This window comes from Phalangium opilio, unplaced genomic scaffold, assembly GCF_054372755.1.
Source record: "Phalangium opilio isolate 3A_F unplaced genomic scaffold, DU_Popi_V2 ptg000046l_1, whole genome shotgun sequence".
Lineage (NCBI taxonomy): Eukaryota > Metazoa > Arthropoda > Arachnida > Opiliones > Phalangiidae > Phalangium > Phalangium opilio.
In genome coordinates, this window is record NW_028324169.1 from 2,313,577 (window position 1) to 2,333,223 (window position 19,647).

The 19,647-nt window shown below is 40.8% G+C and overlaps 46 non-coding genes across 46 annotated transcripts; all 46 read right to left on the bottom strand.

Moving 5' to 3' along the window:
- Positions 1 to 15: 15 nt before the first annotated feature.
- On the bottom strand, positions 16 to 88 carry TRNAV-AAC (transfer RNA valine (anticodon AAC)). Its single transcript has one exon. It is a non-coding gene; the product is annotated as a tRNA-Val (tRNA).
- Positions 89 to 153: 65 nt separating this feature from the next.
- TRNAV-UAC (transfer RNA valine (anticodon UAC)) lies at positions 154 to 226 on the bottom strand. The gene has a single exon. It is a non-coding gene; the product is annotated as a tRNA-Val (tRNA).
- A 338-nt stretch (positions 227 to 564) lies between these two features.
- On the bottom strand, positions 565 to 637 carry TRNAF-AAA (transfer RNA phenylalanine (anticodon AAA)). Its single transcript has one exon. It is a non-coding gene; the product is annotated as a tRNA-Phe (tRNA).
- A 65-nt stretch (positions 638 to 702) lies between these two features.
- Positions 703 to 775, bottom strand: TRNAV-UAC (transfer RNA valine (anticodon UAC)). The gene has a single exon. It is a non-coding gene; the product is annotated as a tRNA-Val (tRNA).
- A 613-nt stretch (positions 776 to 1,388) lies between these two features.
- Positions 1,389 to 1,461, bottom strand: TRNAV-AAC (transfer RNA valine (anticodon AAC)). Its single transcript has one exon. It is a non-coding gene; the product is annotated as a tRNA-Val (tRNA).
- Positions 1,462 to 1,526: 65 nt separating this feature from the next.
- TRNAV-UAC (transfer RNA valine (anticodon UAC)) lies at positions 1,527 to 1,599 on the bottom strand. The gene has a single exon. It is a non-coding gene; the product is annotated as a tRNA-Val (tRNA).
- Positions 1,600 to 2,212: 613 nt separating this feature from the next.
- On the bottom strand, positions 2,213 to 2,285 carry TRNAV-AAC (transfer RNA valine (anticodon AAC)). Its single transcript has one exon. It is a non-coding gene; the product is annotated as a tRNA-Val (tRNA).
- Positions 2,286 to 2,350: 65 nt separating this feature from the next.
- Positions 2,351 to 2,423, bottom strand: TRNAV-UAC (transfer RNA valine (anticodon UAC)). The gene has a single exon. It is a non-coding gene; the product is annotated as a tRNA-Val (tRNA).
- Positions 2,424 to 2,899: 476 nt separating this feature from the next.
- TRNAV-AAC (transfer RNA valine (anticodon AAC)) lies at positions 2,900 to 2,972 on the bottom strand. The gene has a single exon. It is a non-coding gene; the product is annotated as a tRNA-Val (tRNA).
- A 341-nt stretch (positions 2,973 to 3,313) lies between these two features.
- Positions 3,314 to 3,386, bottom strand: TRNAA-UGC (transfer RNA alanine (anticodon UGC)). Its single transcript has one exon. It is a non-coding gene; the product is annotated as a tRNA-Ala (tRNA).
- A 202-nt stretch (positions 3,387 to 3,588) lies between these two features.
- TRNAV-UAC (transfer RNA valine (anticodon UAC)) lies at positions 3,589 to 3,661 on the bottom strand. Its single transcript has one exon. It is a non-coding gene; the product is annotated as a tRNA-Val (tRNA).
- Positions 3,662 to 4,274: 613 nt separating this feature from the next.
- On the bottom strand, positions 4,275 to 4,347 carry TRNAV-AAC (transfer RNA valine (anticodon AAC)). The gene has a single exon. It is a non-coding gene; the product is annotated as a tRNA-Val (tRNA).
- Positions 4,348 to 4,412: 65 nt separating this feature from the next.
- Positions 4,413 to 4,485, bottom strand: TRNAV-UAC (transfer RNA valine (anticodon UAC)). Its single transcript has one exon. It is a non-coding gene; the product is annotated as a tRNA-Val (tRNA).
- A 476-nt stretch (positions 4,486 to 4,961) lies between these two features.
- Positions 4,962 to 5,034, bottom strand: TRNAV-AAC (transfer RNA valine (anticodon AAC)). Its single transcript has one exon. It is a non-coding gene; the product is annotated as a tRNA-Val (tRNA).
- Positions 5,035 to 5,375: 341 nt separating this feature from the next.
- On the bottom strand, positions 5,376 to 5,448 carry TRNAA-UGC (transfer RNA alanine (anticodon UGC)). Its single transcript has one exon. It is a non-coding gene; the product is annotated as a tRNA-Ala (tRNA).
- A 202-nt stretch (positions 5,449 to 5,650) lies between these two features.
- Positions 5,651 to 5,723, bottom strand: TRNAV-UAC (transfer RNA valine (anticodon UAC)). Its single transcript has one exon. It is a non-coding gene; the product is annotated as a tRNA-Val (tRNA).
- A 613-nt stretch (positions 5,724 to 6,336) lies between these two features.
- On the bottom strand, positions 6,337 to 6,409 carry TRNAV-AAC (transfer RNA valine (anticodon AAC)). Its single transcript has one exon. It is a non-coding gene; the product is annotated as a tRNA-Val (tRNA).
- A 65-nt stretch (positions 6,410 to 6,474) lies between these two features.
- TRNAV-UAC (transfer RNA valine (anticodon UAC)) lies at positions 6,475 to 6,547 on the bottom strand. Its single transcript has one exon. It is a non-coding gene; the product is annotated as a tRNA-Val (tRNA).
- Positions 6,548 to 6,885: 338 nt separating this feature from the next.
- On the bottom strand, positions 6,886 to 6,958 carry TRNAF-AAA (transfer RNA phenylalanine (anticodon AAA)). The gene has a single exon. It is a non-coding gene; the product is annotated as a tRNA-Phe (tRNA).
- A 341-nt stretch (positions 6,959 to 7,299) lies between these two features.
- Positions 7,300 to 7,372, bottom strand: TRNAS-UGA (transfer RNA serine (anticodon UGA)). Its single transcript has one exon. It is a non-coding gene; the product is annotated as a tRNA-Ser (tRNA).
- Positions 7,373 to 7,437: 65 nt separating this feature from the next.
- TRNAA-UGC (transfer RNA alanine (anticodon UGC)) lies at positions 7,438 to 7,510 on the bottom strand. Its single transcript has one exon. It is a non-coding gene; the product is annotated as a tRNA-Ala (tRNA).
- Positions 7,511 to 8,261: 751 nt separating this feature from the next.
- Positions 8,262 to 8,334, bottom strand: TRNAV-UAC (transfer RNA valine (anticodon UAC)). Its single transcript has one exon. It is a non-coding gene; the product is annotated as a tRNA-Val (tRNA).
- Positions 8,335 to 8,947: 613 nt separating this feature from the next.
- On the bottom strand, positions 8,948 to 9,020 carry TRNAV-UAC (transfer RNA valine (anticodon UAC)). Its single transcript has one exon. It is a non-coding gene; the product is annotated as a tRNA-Val (tRNA).
- Positions 9,021 to 9,085: 65 nt separating this feature from the next.
- On the bottom strand, positions 9,086 to 9,158 carry TRNAV-UAC (transfer RNA valine (anticodon UAC)). The gene has a single exon. It is a non-coding gene; the product is annotated as a tRNA-Val (tRNA).
- Positions 9,159 to 13,093: 3,935 nt separating this feature from the next.
- TRNAV-AAC (transfer RNA valine (anticodon AAC)) lies at positions 13,094 to 13,166 on the bottom strand. Its single transcript has one exon. It is a non-coding gene; the product is annotated as a tRNA-Val (tRNA).
- Positions 13,167 to 13,507: 341 nt separating this feature from the next.
- On the bottom strand, positions 13,508 to 13,580 carry TRNAA-UGC (transfer RNA alanine (anticodon UGC)). Its single transcript has one exon. It is a non-coding gene; the product is annotated as a tRNA-Ala (tRNA).
- A 202-nt stretch (positions 13,581 to 13,782) lies between these two features.
- TRNAV-UAC (transfer RNA valine (anticodon UAC)) lies at positions 13,783 to 13,855 on the bottom strand. The gene has a single exon. It is a non-coding gene; the product is annotated as a tRNA-Val (tRNA).
- A 338-nt stretch (positions 13,856 to 14,193) lies between these two features.
- Positions 14,194 to 14,266, bottom strand: TRNAF-AAA (transfer RNA phenylalanine (anticodon AAA)). Its single transcript has one exon. It is a non-coding gene; the product is annotated as a tRNA-Phe (tRNA).
- Positions 14,267 to 14,331: 65 nt separating this feature from the next.
- TRNAV-AAC (transfer RNA valine (anticodon AAC)) lies at positions 14,332 to 14,404 on the bottom strand. The gene has a single exon. It is a non-coding gene; the product is annotated as a tRNA-Val (tRNA).
- A 203-nt stretch (positions 14,405 to 14,607) lies between these two features.
- TRNAS-UGA (transfer RNA serine (anticodon UGA)) lies at positions 14,608 to 14,680 on the bottom strand. The gene has a single exon. It is a non-coding gene; the product is annotated as a tRNA-Ser (tRNA).
- A 65-nt stretch (positions 14,681 to 14,745) lies between these two features.
- On the bottom strand, positions 14,746 to 14,818 carry TRNAA-UGC (transfer RNA alanine (anticodon UGC)). Its single transcript has one exon. It is a non-coding gene; the product is annotated as a tRNA-Ala (tRNA).
- A 202-nt stretch (positions 14,819 to 15,020) lies between these two features.
- TRNAV-UAC (transfer RNA valine (anticodon UAC)) lies at positions 15,021 to 15,093 on the bottom strand. Its single transcript has one exon. It is a non-coding gene; the product is annotated as a tRNA-Val (tRNA).
- A 338-nt stretch (positions 15,094 to 15,431) lies between these two features.
- TRNAF-AAA (transfer RNA phenylalanine (anticodon AAA)) lies at positions 15,432 to 15,504 on the bottom strand. The gene has a single exon. It is a non-coding gene; the product is annotated as a tRNA-Phe (tRNA).
- A 65-nt stretch (positions 15,505 to 15,569) lies between these two features.
- On the bottom strand, positions 15,570 to 15,642 carry TRNAV-AAC (transfer RNA valine (anticodon AAC)). The gene has a single exon. It is a non-coding gene; the product is annotated as a tRNA-Val (tRNA).
- A 203-nt stretch (positions 15,643 to 15,845) lies between these two features.
- On the bottom strand, positions 15,846 to 15,918 carry TRNAS-UGA (transfer RNA serine (anticodon UGA)). Its single transcript has one exon. It is a non-coding gene; the product is annotated as a tRNA-Ser (tRNA).
- Positions 15,919 to 15,983: 65 nt separating this feature from the next.
- TRNAA-UGC (transfer RNA alanine (anticodon UGC)) lies at positions 15,984 to 16,056 on the bottom strand. Its single transcript has one exon. It is a non-coding gene; the product is annotated as a tRNA-Ala (tRNA).
- Positions 16,057 to 16,807: 751 nt separating this feature from the next.
- On the bottom strand, positions 16,808 to 16,880 carry TRNAV-UAC (transfer RNA valine (anticodon UAC)). The gene has a single exon. It is a non-coding gene; the product is annotated as a tRNA-Val (tRNA).
- A 338-nt stretch (positions 16,881 to 17,218) lies between these two features.
- TRNAF-AAA (transfer RNA phenylalanine (anticodon AAA)) lies at positions 17,219 to 17,291 on the bottom strand. The gene has a single exon. It is a non-coding gene; the product is annotated as a tRNA-Phe (tRNA).
- A 65-nt stretch (positions 17,292 to 17,356) lies between these two features.
- TRNAV-AAC (transfer RNA valine (anticodon AAC)) lies at positions 17,357 to 17,429 on the bottom strand. The gene has a single exon. It is a non-coding gene; the product is annotated as a tRNA-Val (tRNA).
- A 341-nt stretch (positions 17,430 to 17,770) lies between these two features.
- TRNAA-UGC (transfer RNA alanine (anticodon UGC)) lies at positions 17,771 to 17,843 on the bottom strand. Its single transcript has one exon. It is a non-coding gene; the product is annotated as a tRNA-Ala (tRNA).
- Positions 17,844 to 18,045: 202 nt separating this feature from the next.
- TRNAV-UAC (transfer RNA valine (anticodon UAC)) lies at positions 18,046 to 18,118 on the bottom strand. The gene has a single exon. It is a non-coding gene; the product is annotated as a tRNA-Val (tRNA).
- A 613-nt stretch (positions 18,119 to 18,731) lies between these two features.
- Positions 18,732 to 18,804, bottom strand: TRNAV-AAC (transfer RNA valine (anticodon AAC)). The gene has a single exon. It is a non-coding gene; the product is annotated as a tRNA-Val (tRNA).
- Positions 18,805 to 18,869: 65 nt separating this feature from the next.
- On the bottom strand, positions 18,870 to 18,942 carry TRNAV-UAC (transfer RNA valine (anticodon UAC)). Its single transcript has one exon. It is a non-coding gene; the product is annotated as a tRNA-Val (tRNA).
- Positions 18,943 to 19,283: 341 nt separating this feature from the next.
- TRNAV-UAC (transfer RNA valine (anticodon UAC)) lies at positions 19,284 to 19,356 on the bottom strand. The gene has a single exon. It is a non-coding gene; the product is annotated as a tRNA-Val (tRNA).
- Positions 19,357 to 19,421: 65 nt separating this feature from the next.
- Positions 19,422 to 19,494, bottom strand: TRNAV-UAC (transfer RNA valine (anticodon UAC)). The gene has a single exon. It is a non-coding gene; the product is annotated as a tRNA-Val (tRNA).
- Positions 19,495 to 19,559: 65 nt separating this feature from the next.
- On the bottom strand, positions 19,560 to 19,632 carry TRNAA-UGC (transfer RNA alanine (anticodon UGC)). The gene has a single exon. It is a non-coding gene; the product is annotated as a tRNA-Ala (tRNA).
- Between the last annotated feature and the right edge of the window lie 15 nt (positions 19,633 to 19,647).

Genomic DNA, 19,647 nt, shown 5'->3' on the forward strand with positions numbered 1-19,647 from the left:
ACGATGGTCAAAACATGTATCTACCAGGGCTCGAACCTGGGACCTTCCGCGTGTTAGGCGGACGTGATAACCACTACACCATAGATACTTGGTTATTGTGAGTTTTCGAAGAGATCTACCTTATTATTATGTCTAATCACGATGGTCAAAACATGTATCTACCAGGGCTCGAACCTGGGACCTTCCGCGTGTAAAGCGGACGTGATAACCACTACACCATAGATACGTGTTAATTTAAGTTTTCGAAGAGATGTAGCTTATTACTATGTCTAATCACGATGGTCAAAACATGTATCTATCAGGGCTCGAACCTGGCACTTTCCGCGTGTAAAGCGGACGTGATAACCACTAAACCATAGATACGTGTTAATTTAAGTTTTCGAAGAGATCTAGCATATTACAATGTCTAATCACGATGGTCTAAACATGTATCTATCAGGGCACGAACCTGGGACCTTCCGCGTGTAAAGCGGACGTGATAACCAATACACCACAGACACGTGTTAATTTAAGTTTTCGAAGAGATGTAGCTTATTACTATGTCTAATCACGATGGTCAAAACATGTATCTATCAGGGCTCGAACCTGACACCTTCCGCGTTTTAGGCGGACGTGATAACCACTACACCATAGATACTTGGTTATTCTGAGTTTTCGAAGAGATCTACCTTATTATTATGTCTAATCACGATGGTCAAAACTTGTATCTACCAGGGCTCGAACCTGGGACCTTCCGCGTGTAAAGCGGACGTGATAACCACTACACCATAGATACGTGTTAATTTAAGTTTTCGAAGAGATGTAGCTTATTACTATGTCTAATCACGATGGTCAAAACATGTATCTATCAGGGCTCGAACCTGGCACTTTCCGCGTGTAAAGCGAACGTGATAACCACTAAACCATAGATACGTGTTAATTTAAGTTTTCGAAGAGATCTAGCTTATTACTATGTCTAATCACGATGGTCTAAACATGTATCTATCAGGGCACGAACCTGGGACCTTCCGCGTGTAAAGCGGACGTGATAACAACTACACCACAGATACGTGTTAATTTAAGTTTTCGAAGAGATCTAGCTTATTACTATGTCTAATCACGATGGTCAAAACATGTATCTATCAGGGCTCGAACCTGGGACCTTCCGCGTGTTAGGCGGACGTGATAAACACTACACCATAGATACGTATTAACATAAGGTTTTAGAAGAGATTTAGCTTATAACTATGTCTAATCACGATGGTCAAAACATGTAACTATCAGGGCTCGAACCTGAGACCTTCCTCGTGTAAAGCAACGTGATAACCACTACACCATAGATACTTGGTTATTCTGAGTTTTCGAAGAGATCTACCATATTATTATGTCTTATCACGATGGTCAAAACATGTATCTACCAGGGCTCGAACCTGGGACCTTCCGCGTGTTAGGCGGACGTGATAACCACTACACCATAGATACTTGGTTATTGTGAGTTTTCGAAGAGATCTACCTTATTATTATGTCTAATCACGATGGTCAAAACATGTATCTACCAGGGCTCGAACCTGGGACCTTCCGCGTGTAAAGCGGACGTGATAACCACTACACCATAGATACGTGTTAATTTAAGTTTTCGAAGAGATGTAGCTTATTACTATGTCTAATCACGATGGTCAAAACATGTATCTATCAGGGCTCGAACCTGGCACTTTCCGCGTGTAAAGCGAACGTGATAACCACTAAACCATAGATACGTGTTAATTTAAGTTTTCGAAGAGATCTAGCTTATTACTATGTCTAATCACGATGGTCTAAACATGTATCTATCAGGGCACGAACCTGGGACCTTCCGCGTGTAAAGCGGACGTGATAACAACTACACCACAGATACGTGTTAATTTAAGTTTTCGAAGAGATCTAGCTTATTACTATGTCTAATCACGATGGTCAAAACATGTATCTATCAGGGCTCGAACCTGGGACCTTCCGCGTGTTAGGCGGACGTGATAAACACTACACCATAGATACGTATTAACATAAGGTTTTAGAAGAGATTTAGCTTATAACTATGTCTAATCACGATGGTCAAAACATGTAACTATCAGGGCTCGAACCTGAGACCTTCCTCGTGTAAAGCAACGTGATAACCACTACACCATAGATACTTGGTTATTCTGAGTTTTCGAAGAGATCTACCATATTATTATGTCTTATCACGATGGTCAAAACATGTATCTACCAGGGCTCGAACCTGGGACCTTCCGCGTGTTAGGCGGACGTGATAACCACTACACCATAGATACTTGGTTATTGTGAGTTTTCGAAGAGATCTACCTTATTATTATGTCTAATCACGATGGTCAAAACATGTATCTACCAGGGCTCGAACCTGGGACCTTCCGCGTGTAAAGCGGACGTGATAACCACTACACCATAGATACGTGTTAATTTAAGTTTTCGAAGAGATGTAGCTTATTACTATGTCTAATCACGATGGTCAAAACATGTATCTATCAGGGCTCGAACCTGGCACTTTCCGCGTGTAAAGCGGACGTGATAACCACTAAACCATAGATACGTGTTAATTTAAGTTTTCGAAGAGATCTAGCATATTACTATGTCTAATCACGATGGTCTAAACATGTATCTATCAGGGCACGAACCTGGGACCTTCCGCGTGTAAAGCGGACGTGATAACCACTACACCACAGACACGTATTAACATAAGGTTTTAGAAGAGATTTAGCTTATAACTATGTCTAATCACGATGGTCAAAACATGTAACTATCAGGGCTCGAACCTGAGACCTTCCTCGTGTAAAGCAACGTGATAACCACTACACCATAGATACTTGGTTATTCTGAGTTTTCGAAGAGATCTACCATATTATTATGTCTTATCACGATGGTCAAAACATGTATCTACCAGGGCTCGAACCTGGGACCTTCCGCGTGTTAGGCGGACGTGATAACCACTACACCATAGGTGCGTGTTAATATAAAGTTTTAGAAGAGATCTAGCTTATTATTATGTCTAATCACGATGGTCAAAGCATGAATCTACCAGGGCTCGAACCTGGGACCTTCCGCGTGTTAGGCGGACGTGATAACCACCACACCATAGATACTTGGTTATTGTGAGTTTTCGAAGAGATCTACCTTATTATTATGTCTAATCACGAGGGTCAAAACATGTATCTACCAGGGCTCGAAACCGTGACCTTCCGCGTGTAAAGCGGACGTGATAACCACTACACCATAGATACGTGTTATTATAAAGTTTTCGAAGAGATCTACCTTATTATTATGTCTAATCACGATGGTCAAAACATGTATCTACCAGGGCTCGAACCTGGGACCTTCCACGTGCAAGGCGGACGTGATAACCACTACACTATAGATACGTGTTAATTTAAGTTTTCGAAGAGATCTAGCTTATTACTATGTCTAATCACGATGGTCAAAACATGTATCTATCAGGGCTCGAACCTGGGACCTTCCTAGTGTTAGGCGGACGTGATAACCACTACACCATAGATACTTGGTTATTGTGAGTTTTCGAAGAGATCTACCTTATTATTATGTCTAATCACGATGGTCAAAACGTGTATCTACCAGGGCTCGAACCTGGGACCTTCCGCGTGTAAAGCGGACGTGATAACCACTACACCATAGATACGTGTTAATTTAAGTTTTCGAAGAGATGTAGCTTATTACTATGTCTAACCACGATGGTCAAAACATGTATCTATCAGGGCTCGAACCTGGCACTTTCCGCGTGTAAAGCGAACGTGATAACCACTAAACCATAGATACGTGTTAATTTAAGTTTTCGAAGAGATCTAGCTTATTACTATGTCTAATCACGATGGTCTAAACATGTATCTATCAGGGCACGAACCTGGGACCTTCCGCGTGTAAAGCGGACGTGATAACCACTACACCTTAGATACGTGTTAATTTAAGTTTTCGAAGAGATCTAGCTTATTACTATGTCTAATCACGATGGTCAAAACATGTATCTATCAGGGCTCGAACCTGGGACCTTCCGCGTGTTAGGCGGACGTGATAAACACTACACCATAGATACGTATTAACATAAGGTTTTAGAAGAGATTTAGCTTATAACTATGTCTAATCACGATGGTCAAAACATGTAACTATCAGGGCTCGAACCTGAGACCTTCCTCGTGTAAAGCAACGTGATAACCACTACACCATAGATACTTGGTTATTCTGAGTTTTCGAAGAGATCTACCATATTATTATGTCTTATCACGATGGTCAAAACATGTATCTACCAGGGCTCGAACCTGGGACCTTCCGCGTGTTAGGCGGACGTGATAACCACTACACCATAGATACTTGGTTATTGTGAGTTTTCGAAGAGATCTACCTTATTATTATGTCTAATCACGATGGTCAAAACATGTATCTACCAGGGCTCGAACCTGGGACCTTCCGCGTGTAAAGCGGACGTGATAACCACTACACCATAGATACGTGTTAATTTAAGTTTTCGAAGAGATGTAGCTTATTACTATGTCTAATCACGATGGTCAAAACATGTATCTATCAGGGCTCGAACCTGGCACTTTCCGCGTGTAAAGCGGACGTGATAACCACTAAACCATAGATACGTGTTAATTTAAGTTTTCGAAGAGATCTAGCATATTACTATGTCTAATCACGATGGTCTAAACATGTATCTATCAGGGCACGAACCTGGGACCTTCCGCGTGTAAAGCGGACGTGATAACCACTACACCACAGACACGTATTAACATAAGGTTTTAGAAGAGATTTAGCTTATAACTATGTCTAATCACGATGGTCAAAACATGTAACTATCAGGGCTCGAACCTGAGACCTTCCTCGTGTAAAGCAACGTGATAACCACTACACCATAGATACTTGGTTATTCTGAGTTTTCGAAGAGATCTACCATATTATTATGTCTTATCACGATGGTCAAAACATGTATCTACCAGGGCTCGAACCTGGGACCTTCCGCGTGTTAGGCGGACGTGATAACCACTACACCATAGGTGCGTGTTAATATAAAGTTTTAGAAGAGATCTAGCTTATTATTATGTCTAATCACGATGGTCAAAGCATGAATCTACCAGGGCTCGAACCTGGGACCTTCCGCGTGTTAGGCGGACGTGATAACCACCACACCATAGATACTTGGTTATTGTGAGTTTTCGAAGAGATCTACCTTATTATTATGTCTAATCACGAGGGTCAAAACATGTATCTACCAGGGCTCGAAACCGTGACCTTCCGCGTGTAAAGCGGACGTGATAACCACTACACCATAGATACGTGTTATTATAAAGTTTTCGAAGAGATCTACCTTATTATTATGTCTAATCACGATGGTCAAAACATGTATCTACCAGGGCTCGAACCTGGGACCTTCCACGTGCAAGGCGGACGTGATAACCACTACACTATAGATACGTGTTAATTTAAGTTTTCGAAGAGATCTAGCTTATTACTATGTCTAATCACGATGGTCAAAACATGTATCTATCAGGGCTCGAACCTGGGACCTTCCTAGTGTTAGGCGGACGTGATAACCACTACACCATAGATACTTGGTTATTGTGAGTTTTCGAAGAGATCTACCTTATTATTATGTCTAATCACGATGGTCAAAACGTGTATCTACCAGGGCTCGAACCTGGGACCTTCCGCGTGTAAAGCGGACGTGATAACCACTACACCATAGATACGTGTTAATTTAAGTTTTCGAAGAGATGTAGCTTATTACTATGTCTAACCACGATGGTCAAAACATGTATCTATCAGGGCTCGAACCTGGCACTTTCCGCGTGTAAAGCGAACGTGATAACCACTAAACCATAGATACGTGTTAATTTAAGTTTTCGAAGAGATCTAGCTTATTACTATGTCTAATCACGATGGTCTAAACATGTATCTATCAGGGCACGAACCTGGGACCTTCCGCGTGTAAAGCGGACGTGATAACCACTACACCACAGATACGTGTTAATTTAAGTTTTCGAAGAGATCTAGCTTATTACTATGTCTAATCACGATGGTCAAAACATGTATCTATCAGGGCTCGAACCTGGGACCTTCCGCGTGTTAGGCGGACGTGATAAACACTACACCATAGATACGTATTAACATAAGGTTTTAGAAGAGATTTAGCTTATAACTATGTCTAATCACGATGGTCAAAACATGTAACTATCAGGGCTCGAACCTGAGACCTTCCTCGTGTAAAGCAACGTGATAACCACTACACCATAGATACTTGGTTATTCTGAGTTTTCGAAGAGATCTACCATATTATTATGTCTTATCACGATGGTCAAAACATGTATCTACCAGGGCTCGAACCTGGGACCTTCCGCGTGTTAGGCGGACGTGATAACCACTACACCATAGATACTTGGTTATTGTGAGTTTTCGAAGAGATCTACCTTATTATTATGTCTAATCACGATGGTCAAAACATGTATCTACCAGGGCTCGAACCTGGGACCTTCCGCGTGTAAAGCGGACGTGATAACCACTACACCATAGATACGTGTTAATTTAAGTTTTCGAAGTGATGTAGCTTATTACTATGTCTAATCACGATGGTCAAAACATGTATCTATCAGGGCTCGAACCTGGCACTTTCCGCGTGTAAAGCGGACGTGATAACCACTAAACCATAGATACGTGTTAATTTAAGTTTTCGAAGAGATCTAGCATATTACTATGTCTAATCACGATGGTCTAAACATGTATCTATCAGGGCACGAACCTGGGACCTTCCGCGTGTAAAGCGGACGTGATAACCACTACACCACAGACACGTGTTAATTTAAGTTTTCGAAGAGATCTAGCTTATTACTATGTCTAATCACGATGGTCAAAACATGTATCTATCAGGGCTCGAACCTGACACCTTCCGCGTTTTAGGCGGACGTGATAACCACTACACCATAGATACTTGGTTATTCTGAGTTTTCGAAGAGATCTACCTTTTTATTATGTCTTATCACGATGGTCAAAACATGTATCTACCAGGGCTCGAACCTGGGACCTTCCGCGTGTTAGGCAGACGTGATAACCACTACACCATAGGTGCGTGTTAATATAAAGTTTTAGAAGAGATCTAGCTTATTATTATGTCTAATCACGATGGTCAAAGCATGAATCTACCGGGGCTCGAACCTGGAACCTTCCGCGTGTTAGGCGGACGTGATAACCACCACACCATAGATACTTGGTTATTGTGAGTTTTCGAAGAGATCTACCTTATTATTATGTCTAATCACGAGGGTCAAAACATGTATCTACCAGGGCTCGAAACCGTGACCTTCCGCGTTCAAAGCGGACGTGATAACCACTACACCATAGATACGTGTTATTATAAAGTTTTCGAAGAGATCTACCTTATTATTATGTCTAATCACGATGGTCAAAACATGTATCTACCAGGGCTCGAACCTGGGACCTTCCACGTGCAAGGCGGACGTGATAACCACTACACTATAGATACGTGTTAATTTAAGTTTTCGAAGAGATCTAGCTTATTACTATGTCTAATCACGATGGTCAAAACATGTATCTATCAGGGCTCGAACCTGGGACCTTCCTAGTGTTAGGCGGACGTGATAACCACTACACCATAGATACTTGGTTATTGTGAGTTTTCGAAGAGATCTACCTTATTATTATGTCTAATCACGATGGTCAAAACATGTATCTACCAGGGCTCGAACCTTCAACCTTCCGCGTGTAAAGCGGACGTGATAACCACTACACCATAGATACGTGTTAATTTAAGTTTTCGAAGAGATGTAGCTTATTACTATGTCTAATCACGATGGTCAAAACATGTATCTATCAGGGCTCGAACCTGGCACTTTCCGCGTGTAAAGCGAACGTGATAACCACTAAACCATAGATACGTGTTAATTTAAGTTTTCGAAGAGATCTAGCTTATTACTATGTCTAATCACGATGGTCTAAACATGTATCTATCATGGCACGAACCTGGGACCTTCCGCGTGTAAAGCGGACGTGATAACCACTACACTATAGATACGTGTTAATTTAAGTTTTCGAAGAGATCTAGCTTATTACTATGTCTAATCACGATGGTCAAAACATGTATCTATCAGGGCTCGAACCTGGGACCTTCCTAGTGTTAGGCGGACGTGATAACCACTACACCATAGATACTTGGTTATTGTGAGTTTTCGAAGAGATCTACCTTATTATTATGTCTAATCACGATGGTCAAAACGTGTATCTACCAGGGCTCGAACCTGGGACCTTCCGCGTGTAAAGCGGACGTGATAACCACTACACCATAGATACGTGTTAATTTAAGTTTTCGAAGAGATGTAGCTTATTACTATGTCTAATCACGATGGTCAAAACATGTATCTATCAGGGCTCGAACCTGGCACTTTCCGCGTGTAAGGCGAACGTCATAACCACTAAACCATAGATACGTGTTAATTTAAGTTTTCGAAGAGATCTAGCTTATTACTATGTCTAATCACGATGGTCTAAACATGTATCTATCAGGGCACGAACCTGGGACCTTCCGCGTGTAAAGCGGACGTGATAACAACTACACCACAGATACGTGTTAATTTAAGTTTTCGAAGAGATCTAGCTTATTTCTATGTCTAATCACGATGATCAAAACATGTATCTATCAGGGCTCGAACCTGGGACCTTCCGCGTGTTAGGCGGACGTGATAAACACTACACCATAGATACGTATTAACATAAGGTTTTAGAAGAGATTTAGCTTATAACTATGTCTAATCACGATGGTCAAAACATGTAACTATCAGGGCTCGAACCTGAGACCTTCCTCGTGTAAAGCAACGTGATAACCACTACACCATAGATACTTGGTTATTCTGAGTTTTCGAAGAGATCTACCATATTATTATGTCTTATCACGATGGTCAAAACATGTATCTACCAGGGCTCGAACCTGGGACCTTCCGCGTGTAAGGCGGACGTGATAACCACTACACCATAGATACTTGGTTATTGTGAGTTTTCGAAGAGATCTACCTTATTATTATGTCTAATCACGATGGTCAAAACATGTATCTACCAGGGCTCGAACCTGGGACCTTCCGCGTGTAAAGCGGACGTGATAACCACTACACCATAGATACGTGTTAATTTAAGTTTTCGAAGAGATGTAGCTTATTACTATGTCTAATCACGATGGTCAAAACATGTATCTATCAGGGCTCGAACCTGGCACTTTCCGCGTGTAAAGCGGACGTGATAACCACTAAACCATAGATACGTGTTAATTTAAGTTTTCGAAGAGATCTAGCATATTACTATGTCTAATCACGATGGTCTAAACATCTATCTATCAGGGCACGAACCTGGGACCTTCCGCGTGTAAAGCGGACGTGATAACCACTACACCACAGACACGTATTAACATAAGGTTTTAGAAGAGATTTAGCTTATAACTATGTCTAATCACGATGGTCAAAACATGTAACTATCAGGGCTCGAACCTGAGACCTTCCTCGTGTAAAGCAACGTGATAACCACTACACCATAGATACTTGGTTATTCTGAGTTTTCGAAGAGATCTACCATATTATTATATAAAAACGTCTTGGTTTGGACCAAGGCCGAAAAAACAAACGATATGAGTGAGGTTTATCAATTGACTGAAGTTCAGATATTGAAATTTTTTCTAGTTATTTTTATACACTCAATCCTTAATCAATATTTAATTCAATCAACTGATTTTACTGTTAATCGACCTAGTCCCTCTAAATTAATTGAAAAAATTACATATCTACGCTTTTTCAAGAACAATTACATTTTCCGAAAACATTTTATCATGAAATTAATTTATCATCTTGAGGATACAGTATTGAATATTTGAAATGTTCTACTGGATGTCTAAAAAAAGCAAGCGAACTTTGGCATAACTCGAATGGAAAATGTAAATATTTGATCGTGGATGCCAAACAAGGGTGTTGCGCGAATTCATACATTTAATTTCGTATATCGAAATGCTACATTTCTATTGTCGCCTCTTTGATGGTAAAGTTGCACTGGAACTTCCTTTTCCGTACTTAAGAATTTCTTGGTCATAACTCAGTCTATGGTAATATTGGCTGAGCGTGTTGCGACAGCTCAGATGACCCATACACTGAAACCACTGGTGATTATAAAATGCCATATATTGGGAAAATAGAGGAAGGGAGGGGGTGTCGGAGTTAAATGTGACCTTGGCATAACTAGTAATGAACGGTACGCGACAATTTGGTCTCGCCGTTATGGTCTTGCCGATTTGGTCTCGCTGTTTTAGTCTCGCCGTTTTGGTCTCGGGACAAATGGGTCTCGGGACAATTAGGTCTCGGGACAAATGGGTCTCGGGACAATTGGGTCTCGGGACAAATGGGTCTCGGGACAATTGGGTCTCGGGACAATTGGGTCTCGGGACAAATGGGTCCCGGGACAATTGGGTCTCGGGACAAATGGGTCTCGGGACCTAACCCAACCCAACCTTGTTTGGAGGTAAGAAGATTATTTATATGAATATTAAAAGCCCGCCTCTTACCACGAACAATTTACTAGCAATAATAGAAATATTTTGGAAGGTGTCAGATAATTAATTGGAGAATATTTTGGAAAAGGTGGCAGCTAACTATTATTAGAACATTTTGGAAAAGGTGGCAGCTAATTAGTAGGATAATGTTTTGGAAAAGATGTCAGATAATTAATAGGAGAATATTTTGTAAATGGTGGCAGCTAATTAATTATAAAATATTTTGGAAAAGGTGGCAGCTAATTAATTATAAAATATTTTGGAAAAGGTGGCAGCTAACTATTAGGAGAAAATTTTAATAAAAAGTGGCAGCTAATTAGTAGGAGAATGTTTTGGAAAAGGTGTCAGCAAATTAGTAGGAGAATGTTTTGGAAAAGGTGTTAGCTAACTATTAGGAGAATATTTTGGAAAAGGTGGCAAATAACTATTAGGAGAATATTTTGGAAAAGGTGGCAGCTTACTATTTGGAGAATATTTTGGAAAAGGTGGCAGCTTACTAGTATGAGAATATTTTGGAAAAGGTGGCAGCTAATTAGTATGAGAATGCTTTGGAAAAGGTGTCAGATAGTTTATAGGATAATATTTTGGAAAAGGTGGCAGCTAATTAATTGGGGAATATTTTGGAAAAGGTGGCAGCTAATTAATAGGGGAATATTTTGGAAAAGGTGTTAGCAAATTAATAGGAGAATATTTTGGAAAAAGTGGCAGCTAATTAGTGTGAGAATGTTTTGGAAAAGGTGGCAACGAATTATTGGAACCTTTGTTTTGGAAAAGGTGGCAACGAATTATTGGGACCATTGCTTTGGAAAAGGAGGTAGCTAATTAGGTAAACAAATAATCACGAGACCAAACCGTCCCGAGACCAAATAATGACGATACCAAATAGTCCCGAGACCAAATAATCACGATACCAAATAGTCCCGAGACCAAATAGTCCCGAGACCAAATAATCACGATACCAAATAGTCCCGAGACCAAATAGTCCCGAGACCAAAAAATTACGAAACCAAATAGTCTCGAGACCAAATAATTACGGTACCAAATAGTCTCGAGACCATATAACTACGATACCAAATAGTCCCGAGACCAAATAATCACGATACCAAATAGTCCCGAGACCAAATCGGTGAGACCAATTAGTCCCGCGACCTAATCGGCAAGACCAAAATGGCGAGACCAATTCGGTGAGACCAAATTTTCCTGTTCCGAGTAATGAATGATGTGTTTAACCATATTATTTCCGCGGGAAATGAATATAACAAGTCTGAGAAGTATTTCTGTTCATGTGATCTTTACCCTTTACCACACAGGATAAACTTTGTTGCTTTGTCTTAAGTAGACGACATTCACTCTAAACGACAGTCTTATCAACAACTTAAAACAGATTTAAACTTCTTTTGGTGCAAACTTGAAAATTTGTCAAGCCAGCAACAATTAAAACTATGTCGGTCAAGATGCTCACAAGTTAGTGAGCATCGACACGAAATCCCTTCAAAATAATTAATTTCATGATAAAATGTTTTCGGAAAATGTAATTGTTCTTGAAAAAGCGTAGATATGTAATTTTTTCAATTAATTTAGAGGGACTAGGTCGATTAACAGTAAAATCAGTTGCTTGAATTAAATATTGATTAAGGATTGAGTGTATAAAAATAACTAGAAAAAATTTCAATATCTGAACTTCAGTCAATTGATAAACCTCACTCATATCGTTTGTTTTTTCGGCCTTGGTCCAAACCAAGACGTTTTTATATAATATCTGTCGCTTCAGTCTTAATGTAATTAAATTTTGAGTAATTATGTTTTCTTTACCGCTTATTATTATGTCCAATTACGATGGTCAAAAAATGTATCTAGGCGGACGAGATAACCACTACACTACACATACCAGGTAATACTGAGATTCCGAAGAGATCTAGCTTATTATTATGTCGAATCACGATGGTCAAAACATGTATCTACCAGGTCTCGAACCCGGGACCTTCCGCGTGTAAAGCGGACGTGATAACCACTACACAATGAATACTTGGTTATTCTGAGTTTTCGAAGAGATCTAGCTTAGTATTGTGTCCAATAACGATAGTCAAGTCATGTATCTACCAGGGCTCGAACCTGAGACCTTCCGAGTGTAAAGCGGACGTGATAACCACTACACCATAGATACTTGGTTAATCTGAGTTTTCGAAGAGCTCTAGCATTATTATTATGTCCAATCACGATGGTCGAAACAAGTACTTCTGTAATTAACTAAAATTAACATACTTAGACTTAATTTTTTCTGATTAAACTAGCCGATCGCACACCCTGAATACTTAATTGTTAAATTAAGAGTATTCCGAAAAGTAACTTCGCTGTAGTTTTTCAGTTAGAGGTGGTTAAATATCACGAAAAACCCCATGTTTATCTCCATAGGAAAATTGGAAAAAGCATGTGAATTTTGCTTTAACGTTAAAGAAGAGTATCAAGTCATATCTACAAGGGCCTACCGGCCCTGTAGAATTATGTCTTATCACGATGGTCAAAACATGTATCTACCAGGGCTCGAACCTGGGACCTTCCGCGTGTTAGGCGGACGTGATAACCACTACACCATAGGTGCGTGTTAATATAAAGTTTTAGAAGAGATCTAGCTTATTATTATGTCTAATCACGATGGTCAAAGCATGAATCTACCAGGGCTCGAACCTGGGACCTTCCGCGTGTTAGGCGGACGTGATAACCACCACACCATAGATACTTGGTTATTGTGAGTTTTCGAAGAGATCTACCTTATTATTATGTCTAATCACGAGGGTCAAAACATGTATCTACCAGGGCTCGAAACCGTGACCTTCCGCGTGTAAAGCGGACGTGATAACCACTACACCATAGATACGTGTTATTATAAAGTTTTCGAAGAGATCTACCTTATTATTATGTCTAATCACGATGGTCAAAACATGTATCTACCAGGGCTCGAACCTGGGACCTTCCACGTGCAAGGGGGACGTGATAACCACTACACTATAGATACGTGTTAATTTAAGTTTTCGAAGAGATCTAGCTTATTACTATGTCTAATCACGATGGTCAAAACATGTATCTATCAGGGCTCGAACCTGGGACCTTCCTAGTGTTAGGCGGACGTGATAACCACTACACCATAGATACTTGGTTATTGTGAGTTTTCGAAGAGATCTACCTTATTATTATGTCTAATCACGATGGTCAAAACGTGTATCTACCAGGGCTCGAACCTGGGACCTTCCGCGTGTAAAGCGGACGTGATAACCACTACACCATAGATACGTGTTAATTTAAGTTTTCGAAGAGATGTAGCTTATTACTATGTCTAACCACGATGGTCAAAACATGTATCTATCAGGGCTCGAACCTGGCACTTTCCGCGTGTAAAGCGAACGTGATAACCACTAAACCATAGATACGTGTTAATTTAAGTTTTCGAAGAGATCTAGCTTATTACTATGTCTAATCACGATGGTCTAAACATGTATCTATCAGGGCACGAACCTGGGACCTTCCGCGTGTAAAGCGGACGTGATAACCACTACACCACAGACACGTGTTAATTTAAGTTTTCGAAGAGATCTAGCTTATTACTATGTCTAATCACGATGGTCAAAACATGTATCTATCAGGGCTCGAACCTGACACCTTCCGCGTTTTAGGCGGACGTGATAACCACTACACCATAGATACTTGGTTATTCTGAGTTTTCGAAGAGATCTACCTTTTTATTATGTCTTATCACGATGGTCAAAACATGTATCTACCAGGGCTCGAACCTGGGACCTTCCGCGTGTTAGGCGGACGTGATAACCACTACACCATAGGTGCGTGTTAATATAAAGTTTTAGAAGAGATCTAGCTTATTATTATGTCTAATCACGATGGTCAAAGCATGAATCTACCAGGGCTCGAACCTGGAACCTTCCGCGTGTTAGGCGGACGTGATAACCACCACACCATAGATACTTGGTTATTGTGAGTTTTCGAAGAGATCTACCTTATTATTATGTCTAATCACGAGGGTCAAAACATGTATCTACCAGGGCTCGAAACCGTGACCTTCCGCGTTCAAAGCGGACGTGATAACCACTACACCATAGATACGTGTTATTATAAAGTTTTCGAAGAGATCTACCTTATTATTATGTCTAATCACGATGGTCAAAACATGTATCTACCAGGGCTCGAACCTGGGACCTTCAACGTGCAAGGCGGACGTGATAACCACTACACTATAGATACGTGTTAATTTAAGTTTTCGAAGAGATCAAGCTTATTACTATGTCTAATCACGATGGTCAAAACATGTATCTATCAGGGCTCGAACCTGGGACCTTCCTAGTGTTAGGCGGACGTGATAACCACTACACCATAGATACTTGGTTATTGTGAGTTTTCGAAGAGATCTACCTTATTATTATGTCTAATCACGATGGTCAAAACGTGTATCTACCAGGGCTCGAACCTGGGACCTTCCGCGTGTAAAGCGGACGTGATAACCACTACACCATAGATACGTGTTAATTTAAGTTTTCGAAGAGATGTAGCTTATTACTATGTCTAACCACGATGGTCAAAACATGTATCTATCAGGGCTCGAACCTGGCACTTTCCGCGTGTAAAGCGAACGTGATAACCACTAAACCATAGATACGTGTTAATTTAAGTTTTCGAAGAGATCTAGCTTATTACTATGTCTAATCACGATGGTCTAAACATGTATCTATCAGGGCACGAACCTGGGACCTTCCGCGTGTAAAGCGGACGTGATAACCACTACACCACAGACACGTGTTAATTTAAGTTTTCGAAGAGATCTAGCTTATTACTATGTCTAATCACGATGGTCAAAACATGTATCTATCAGGGCTCGAACCTGACACCTTCCGCGTTTTAGGCGGACGTGATAACCACTACACCATAGATACTTGGTTATTCTGAGTTTTCGAAGAGATCTACCTTTTTATTATGTCTTATCACGATGGTCAAAACATGTATCTACCAGGGCTCGAACCTGGGACCTTCCGCGTGTTAGGCGGACGTGATAACCACTACACCATAGGTGCGTGTTAATATAAAGTTTTAGAAGAGATCTAGCTTATTATTATGTCTAATCACGATGGTCAAAGCATGAATCTACCAGGGCTCGAACCTGGAACCTTCCGCGTGTTAGGCGGACGTGATAACCACCACACCATAGATACTTGGTTATTGTGAGTTTTCGAAGAGATCTACCTTATTATTATGTCTAATCACGAGGGTCAAAACATGTATCTACCAGGGCTCGAAACCGTGACCTTCCGCGTTCAAAGCGGACGTGATAACCACTACACCATAGATACGTGTTATTATAAAGTTTTCGAAGAGATCTACCTTATTATTATGTCTAATCACGATGGTCAAAACATGTATCTACCAGGGCTCGAACCTGGGACCTTCCACGTGCAAGGCGGACGTGATAACCACTACACTATAGATACGTGTTAATTTAAGTTTTCGAAGAGATCAAGCTTATTACTATGTCTAATCACGATGGTCAAAACATGTATCTATCAGGGCTCGAACCTGGGACCTTCCTAGTGTTAGGCGGACGTGATAACCACTACACCATAGATACTTGGTTATTGTGAGTTTTCGAAGAGATCTACCTTATTATTATGTCTAATCACGATGGTCAAAACATGTATCTACCAGGGCTCGAACCTTCGACCTTCCGCGTGTAAAGCGGACGTGATAACCACTACACCATAGATACGTGTTAATTTAAGTTTTCGAAGAGATGTAGCTTATTACTATGTCTAATCACGATGGTCAAAACATGTATCTATCAGGGCTCGAACCTGGCACTTTCCGCGTGTAAAGCGAACGTGATAACCACTAAACCATAGATACGTGTTAATTTAAGTTTTCGAAGAGATCTAGCTTATTACTATGTCTAATCACGATGGTCTAAACATGTATCTATCATGGCACGAACCTGGGACCTTCCGCGTGTAAAGCGGACGTGATAACCACTACACTATAGATACGTGTTAATTTAAGTTTTCGAAGAGATCTAGCTTATTACTATGTCTAATCACGATGGTCAAAACATGAATCTATCAGGGCTCGAACCTGGGACCTTCCTAGTGTTAGGCGGACGTGATAACCACTACACCATAGATACTTGGTTATTGTGGGTTTTCGAAGAGATCTACCTTATTATTATGTCTAATCACGATGGTCAAAACGTGTATCTACCAGGGCTCGAACCTGGGACCTTCCGCGTGTAAAGCGGACGTGATAACCACTACACCATAGATACGTGTTAATTTAAGTTTTCGAAGAGATGTAGCTTATTACTATGTCTAATCACGATGGTCAAAACATGTATCTATCAGGGCTCGAACCTGGCACTTTCCGCGTGTAAAGCGGACGTGATAACCACTAAACCATAGATACGTGTTAATTTAAGTTTTCGAAGAGATCTAGCATATTACAATGTCTAATCACGATGGTCTAAACATGTATCTATCAGGGCACGAACCTGGGACCTTCCGCGTGTAAAGCGGACGTGATAACCAATACACCACAGACACGTGTTAATTTAAGTTTTCGAAGAGATGTAGCTTATTACTATGTCTAATCACGATGGTCAAAACATGTATCTATCAGGGCTCGAACCTGACACCTTCCGCGTTTTAGGCGGACGTGATAACCACTACACCATAGATACTTGGTTATTCTGAGTTTTCGAAGAGATCTACCTTTTTATTATGTCTTATCACGATGGTCAAAACATGTATCTACCAGGGCTCGAACCTGGGACCTTCCGCGTGTTAGGCGGACGTGATAACCACTACACCATAGGTGCGTGTTAATATAAAGTTTTAGAAGAGATCTAGCTTATTATTATGTCTAATCACGATGGTCAAAGCATGAATCTACCAGGGCTCGAACCTGGAACCTTCCGCGTGTTAGGCGGACGTGATAACCACCACACCATAGATACTTGGTTATTGTGAGTTTTCGAAGAGATCTACCTTATTATTATGTCTAATCACGAGGGACAAAACATGTATCTACCAGGGCTCGAAACCGTGACCTTCCGCGTGTAAAGCGGACGTGATAACCACTACACCATAGATACGTGTTATTATAAAGTTTTCGAAGAGATCTACCTTATTATTATGTCTAATCACGATGGTCAAAACATGTATCTACCAGGGCTCGAACCTGGGACCTTCCACGTGCAAGGCGGACGTGATAACCACTACACTATAGATACGTGTTAATTTAAGTTTTCGAAGAGATCTAGCTTATTACTATGTCTAATCACGATGGTCAAAACATGTATCTATCAGGGCTCGAACCTGGGACCTTCCTAGTGTTAGGCGGACGTGATAACCACTACACCATAGATACTTGGTTATTGTGAGTTTTCGAAGAGATCTACCTTATTATTATGTCTAATCACGATGGTCAAAACATGTATCTACCAGGGCTCGAACCTGGGACCTTCCGCGTGTAAAGCGGACGTGATAACCACTACACCATAGATACGTGTTAATTTAAGTTTTCGAAGAGATGTAGCTTATTACTATGTCTAATCACGATGGTCAAAACATGTATCTATCAGGGCTCGAACCTGGCACTTTCCGCTTGTAAAGCGAACGTGATAACCACTAAACCATAGATACGTGTTAATTTAAGTTTTCGAAGAGATCTAGCTTATTACTATGTCTAATCACGATGGTCTAAACATGTATCTATCAGGGCACGAACCTGGGACCTTCCGCGTGTAAAGCGGACGTGATAACCACTACACCACAGATACGTGTTAATTTAAGTTTTCGAAGAGATCTAGCTTATTACTATGTCTAATCACGATGGTCAAAACATGTATCTATCAGGGCTCGAACCTGGGACCTTCCGCGTGTTAGGCGGACGTGATAAACACTACACCATAGATACGTATTAACATACGGTTTTAGAAGAGATTTAGCTTATAACTATGTCTAATCACGATGGTCAAAACATGTAACTATCAGGGCTCGAACCTGAGACCTTCCTCGTGTAAAGCAACGTGATAACCACTACACCATAGATACTTGGTTATTCTGAGTTTTCGAAGAGATCTACCATATTATTATGTCTTATCACGATGGTCAAAACATGTATCTACCAGGGCTCGAACCTGGGACCTTCCGCGTGTTAGGCGGACGTGATAACCACTACACCATAGATACTTGGTTATTGTGACTTTTCGAAGAGATCTACCTTATTATTATGTCTAATCACGATGGTCAAAACATGTATCTATCAGGGCTCGAACCTGAGACCTTCCGCGTGTAAAGCGGACGTGATAACCACTACACCATAGATACGTGTTCTTATAAAGTTTTCGAAGAGATCTACCTTATTATTATGTCTAATCACGATGGTCAAAACATGTATGTATCAGGGCTCGAACCTGGGACCTTCCGCGTGTTAGGCGGACGTGATAACCACTACACCATAAGTGCGTGTTAATATAAAGTTTTAGAAGAGATCTAGCTTATTATTATGTCTAATCACGATGGTCAAAGCATGAATCTACCAGGGCTCGAACCTGGGACCTTGCGCGTGTTAGGCGGACGTGATAACCACTACACCATAGATACTTGGTTATTGTGAGTTTTCTAAGAGATCTACCTTATTATTATGTATAATCACGATGATCAAAACATGTATCTACCAGGGCTCGAACCTGGGACCTTCCGCGTGTAAAGCGGACGTGATAACCACTACACCATAGATACGTGTTATTATAAAGTTTTCGAAGAGATCTAGCTTATTACTATGTCTAATCACGATGGTCAAAACATGTATCTATCAGGGCTCGAACCTGAGACCTTCCGCGTGTAAAGCGGACGTGATAACCACTACACCATAGATACGTGTTATTATAAAGTTTTCGAAGAGATCTAGCTTATTACTATGTCTAATCACGAGGGTCTAATCATGTATCTATCAGGGCACGAACCTGGGACCTTCCGCGTGCAAAGCGGACGTGATAACCACTACACCACAGATACGTGTTAATTTAAGTT